The sequence below is a fragment of the Podarcis liolepis genome, assembly GCF_965112155.1.
Source record: "Podarcis liolepis genome assembly, chromosome: 10".
Taxonomy (NCBI): Eukaryota; Metazoa; Chordata; class Lepidosauria; order Squamata; family Lacertidae; genus Podarcis; species Podarcis liolepis.
In genome coordinates, this window is record NC_139562.1 from 28,067,105 (window position 1) to 28,073,104 (window position 6,000).

The following is a 6,000-nucleotide window of genomic DNA, read 5'->3' on the forward strand; positions in this document are numbered from 1 at the left end:
TCGGTCCCTTTCACTTGCTTTGCAAGGCAATTCTTTTTTTCCACCTGATTCGTCAGGTGTTTGACTGTTTTGCTTAAGAATATATGAATGTTGCATAAATGCCCCAAACACAGATCAAACCCAAGGCAGGAGGAGGAAAGTAAGTATTTCATTTATAAAGGGACAGGTACTCAAATCTTGGATCAGCTTTTATACATTCCCTACAGGTTACATTTTACTACCACTACTACTGCAACAATACATGCATTTTAGTGCCAACACATAGCTAATTGCTGTGGAAAACATGGCAGCAATGCTGTCCAGATCCAAAAGATTTTAAATCTGTATTAGATGGGCTAGAGAAACATCTCTTGCCTTTCCCAGTTTCCTGGCTATGTTTCAGAGATGGTGGTATGCTACACTAATGACTTCAGGAAAACACTAATGAGATTTAACGGTGGGGAATGACAGCAAATGCCAGGAGATGCTTGCCATCAGAGGATGCCCTACATACTGAGGGACCTTTTAAGAATACCATAGGTGTGTGCCACTATTTCCCTACTCCCGCTGCCCCCCATACATTGCTAATTAGTCCAGCACAAAAGCAACAACAGAGAATTGTGGCAGCAGCACAAAGCCTCTTCTGGACCAGTTTTATTTGACTGCCTGGGAAAGGACCACCATTCAGAATACATTATGCAGAAGCAAGCCTAATGATTGCAAACTACACTCAATTTGCATGGTGCACTGCAATTACGTTCAGTCATGCAGCCCTGAATATTTGTGCCCACCCGCCCCATATAAGCTTTTCTTTCACTAGAAGGATAGAGAAAATTGAACTCTTTGCTCTAGGTGTTTGTATTGTGAGCTTACTCCCTGCAATGTGTATGAATGTGTGAAACTGATCTCTGAAGCAAGGGGGACTGTGTTCATTGATTGCATAGTTCCATAGAAGGCATTCTCTGATGAAGGTTCAAAAATTATAGGCATTACATAGGGTGGCCAGATGGGGAAAAAAGGACCCTACTTCTGCAAGCTACACCTGCTGAAATTTCCTATTCTGCATGACTATAAAAGATGCAGGATCTCCATCCCTTTTTTCACCTGTCCCCACCCTTAGGTTACATACAGCTGCAGCCAAGGGTGCGAAAGCCTTGGCCTCTTTTTCACTCGGCTATCCTATCAGCAGGTCTTCAATTTCTAATATTTATAGGGAAAGTCTTCCATGCCTTGTTCTTCTATCTGGGTTTCCTCTGTTCTAGCATGAAGGGGTGGAGTGGATGGAAGGATATTCCTGTGGGGTTTCCAGCTTTTGAACTTGTCCCTTCAACAGCAATTTTGATGTGGCACAATGAGCAGATGGCAACGTTTAGCTCCTTGTCACATAAACACACAGCTGTTGAGTTCTGCATGTCACATCTCTCTTCAAGGCACAGGAGCAGACTAGATTGCATTTGTTGTGTGTGTGTGTGTGTGTGTGTGTGTGTGTGTGTGTGTGGTTTTTTTAAAGAAAACATTTCTGCCTAGTTGCCAACCTTACTAATGAACCATTGCTGTTGCTATTCCACCTTAAAAGGCAGGCACATGATCTTCCCCCATTCAAAATGATTAAAAACTGGAAACCAAAACTACGTAATCAGACATCTCCATTGTATGAAGTGGACTGTGAATATATATATCAGGTATATAACTACTTTTTAGCAACTCTATGTGTAAAGATGACAGACAGGCCATATGCTTTGTATGTGAAAGGTCCTCTGTTCAGTCCTCCACATCTCTCCTCTGGCAATGATGCTGAAAACACCTCCTTGAGCGCAGACAATGTTGGGCTAGGTGAAGTAATGGCCCAATCTCATTCTGACTACTACACCCTTCCAACCCAGGAAGTGGATTGAAGCTCTGTAACAATGCCATGGATTTTAAGCTTGCTTGACTGATGGCCATCTAAAGAGGTAACCTCTATAAAATATTGTATAGGTTGACAGTCTTGCTCAGCACTAATGCTCCAATGCTGATCCCAAGTCTATGATGGGGGCCCTGGCAATATAACAAGCCAGGCTTCCGGCTGTAAAATTACAAGGCACGAATATGAGCCCTGCTGTTAGAAAGCAGATCTGAGAAGGTGCAGCCACAGCTCTAATAGGGGTGAAGGTGGAACCAAGACTGCATGTTCTCCTAGCTTTGCTTATAAATGGTTTCAGAAAGAACCCGGCATCCTCATGTGGTTTGGGACACAGGACACTGAGAGGCAGAGATCAGATCACTAAGCAGGTAGGCAAGCAAGCCCCAAGATGGAGCAGATACACAAGCACATTCCATGGGTTTCTGCAGACATCTGCTTGGTGACACATATGGAGAACTGCACTCAAAGTGCATGATTCTAGCAAGGTGCTTTCTGGTAACACAGCACTCAAGAGGCACAACAAGTTACCCCAGGGATTACCATAAGCACACTGCTTTGAAAGTGCATCTTGTACTTGTCATGCACAGACAACACCATGCACGCCTATATTTATCACATCTGGATCCTGCAGTTTCTCCAAGCAGCTCCGACTATCATTTCTTCCATTTTATCTTCACAGGTTAGATTTTCTGAAGCCACCCCAAAGCTTCCTAGCTGAGTGGGGATTAACCAAATCTTTCTGGTCCAAATCCATCACTCTATCCACTACAGCTGTCTCTTCTCATGCATCCTCCCTCCAACTTCAGTCTTTGCCACCAGTGAAAAGATTCTCTGAGTCAACTGTTTTTATTATCTTGTGAATGGCTTTGACACCATCTGCAGGTCCTGAAAAGCAGCATGTTGATATTAATATACATGGAATAAGATTACTCTTAGTTGCACTGTGTCCTGAAATGAATACATTTGAATACCCCAGCACCTTAGTAACTAACCTAGGAGGTTACCTGAGCCCTCACTAATAACAAATGACTCCAGAATACCTATTTGCACAATTTTGAAAATCCATATGAAGGCTATTTAGACTCCTTGTGTTAACTGTGAAGTCTATAACCTCTGCCCCTGTAACTTAATCCATGATGAAAGTAAAGCCCAAAAGACAAGGGTGGATATTTTAATTCTTGCATTTATTTATTTGTATTATTAAACATATTCTTAAAGTAGAGATAGTAAGATACTTCACATGGCCATGCCTTGAGACTCAAAAGGAGATTTTAGCCTTTACTGTTCCATTTTGTAAGTTTTGAGGTAGGATAGTTGGCTTGCAAGACTGTCGATTTCAGCTGCCCATCAGCACAGCTCAGATACTGTGCTACAGTACAGATTACTACAGTACAGATGTGAAGCTTTGCACTTTTCAGTGCAGCTCAGCTTCTTGTGAGCTAATTAGCATGTGGTAGAGTCAGTCAACACTAGGAATGGAGGAGGAATATTGACTGCTCTGGATCAGAATGCAACTGCTGATTGGGTCATGCACTTCTCTGTATTTTGCAATGCTCAAAAATGATGCACAAAATATGCATTTTATGGTTAAAAAGTGTTTCAAAAAGAATGGGAAAATGTGTATTGGGGAAAATGCATACAAAAACACATACAGTGATACATATAATAACACATATAATTTTATTGTGAACTTTTCATGCATTTTAAAAAAACCTTCACAAAATGGGACAGAATGGACCTCTGCCTGAGTCCTAGTTATCACTGCCATCTCCAGGTTTGGAGGAGTTCTTGGTCAAGATGCTCTCCTTCCTGCTATCACTACCATCCATTCACTTGCCTTATCTGTGTGGGTCTAAGCTACATCACTGGTGAGAGGGAGAAGGCAAGATGAGCGAAGAAAGCTCCTCTTTCCCATAGTTCCTGATGCTATTCACTTGCTTGGACAGGGCAGGTAGAACAGGCAGTGACAGCAAGGGGATAGAACAGCAAGCCCAGGTTGCTCTGGGGGACCATTGTAGATCCCCTGCTGGAATGCAGAAGGTACATGAGGATGCTAACTCCCTAACACCAGCCTTGCCAATTATTCAGAACAAAGAACAAGGTGGACCCCATATACAGAAGCCATGCTTGCTAACTGCCTTGCTCAATCAGACCATAAACTCATCTAGTCCATAATTCTGTTAGCAACAGCAGCCAGGCCTTAGGGAAATTCATACAGAGAATAGGAAGGTGACAGCCTTCCACTTTTGCTTCTCTTCAACCTTTAGCATCCAGAGATACACTGCCTCTAAACACTGGTGTTCTATTTAGTTAAGAGTTTGTTGTTAGTGCTTGTGATTTGATTTAGGGCCAAGCTACACATTACACTGCAGCCGCATATAATGTTAGCTCAGTGGCCCCTTCTCCATTGCAAAGCGGACTCAGGAAGGAGAGAAGCAGTAGGGAAAACTCTCTCTGAAATTCCCTCCAGTTGCTCTCATTCTTAAGAGCTCTGGACCTTCCAAAAGGGTTTTGCAGGGACAGACAGGTTAACATTGGTTTGGTTCAAATGCTACAGTAAGCCAGGCTCCCCTGACTATGTGAGCGTATTGACTCTCAGTGAGAGCAGGGTAGTGCCATTGCTGTTCATAGCACTGTACCCAACTTCTTTGTGGTGTGTTATGAAGGTGTGTTTCATTGCATGGACATATGCAATTTGAAGGCATGAAGGCACCTCTTTCCTGGCTGTTTTTTTTTTCTCTCTCTCATATATATATATATATATATATATATATATATATATATATATGTGTGTGTGTGTGTGTGTGTGTGTGTGTGTGTGATGATTATAATTTGTTTTAAACTTTTTAAATGTTGAATTTTATATTGCTGTAATACACCATGAGACTTTCTCATGATGGATGGGAAATAAATATAATAATTATTAATAATAATATCCTGACATCAACCTGAATGGGTGAGAGATTGGTGCAACAGTCTAGAAGTGACCTTTGCTGGCACTTTTGCTAGGTGTGATAAAAGCAGATCTTTTCATCTCAAGAAGGAGAAAGTAAAGACAGAAATGCAGCTCCATATCTCTCGTAACATCTAGTGTGACCCTGTGTTGTTGCCATCAATTATCTATCTACTATGCCCCTAATATCTCTTTCCTTGGTGGCTACTGTCTGTCTAGACCCCATCTGTATATAGCGAGGAGAAAATAAAAGTACAAGCATTGAAAATCTCAAACACCTGCAACGCACCATGATGCCAGCAGCATGCCTAAGTAGTTGGTACACCTTCCTAGGCCTATCTCTGACATCTCCGAGAAGGGTTGGAAATGCCCCCTGTCTGAAACCCTGGATTGCTGCTGACAGTCAGTGTAGACAATACTGTGCTAGATGGGCAAATGGTCTGGCTTAGTATAAGGCAGCTTCCTGTGTTTTATGTTTAGGTGGTTTCCTGCTTCACAAATGGCAACCCAAGGACTACAAATATAGTCTTTAAAGCCAATTCCCATGTGACTTTCTCAATGTGGGCACATAGTTGAAAACCATATTTAAATAGCAAAACTACCAATGTGGTGCCATCAGTTCCAAAGGCCACCCCTGAATTAAAGACAAAGGGAGTGATTAGGAAAGAATATTCCCCCACATGTTCACTACAGGGGAACCTGGTTATTATAATCATTAATCTAATCTAATCTAATCTAATCTAATCTAATCTAATCATATCATATACACAAGAGTCCATTCTATCTCTACGATTCTATGATTCTATGTGTGCCGTTCACAATGGTCAAAATTCAGCATACATTTTGCAATTTAAATTCTGGTACTTTTTTGAACCCAAATTTAAAAAGTAGTGTATGCATAGACTTTGAGCTTATTCCCCTACAATTTCCCTTGCCTGGTGTCCCTGGACCTTTCTTTGTTGATCTCCAAGACTGCTGGTGTCTCAATCTTAATGCATGTTCCCCATTTGGGATACTGGCAGTCTCTATAAGCGGAAGATGCACAGGACACGTGAAACTCCCAAAGGGAAAAGACTAGTTGGTCCATTAGGGCAAATGGGGCACTGCCCCATCACCCTCAGTCTGCCCTCAAACAGCCCCTGTCTGCCTACCTTCGTACACACAT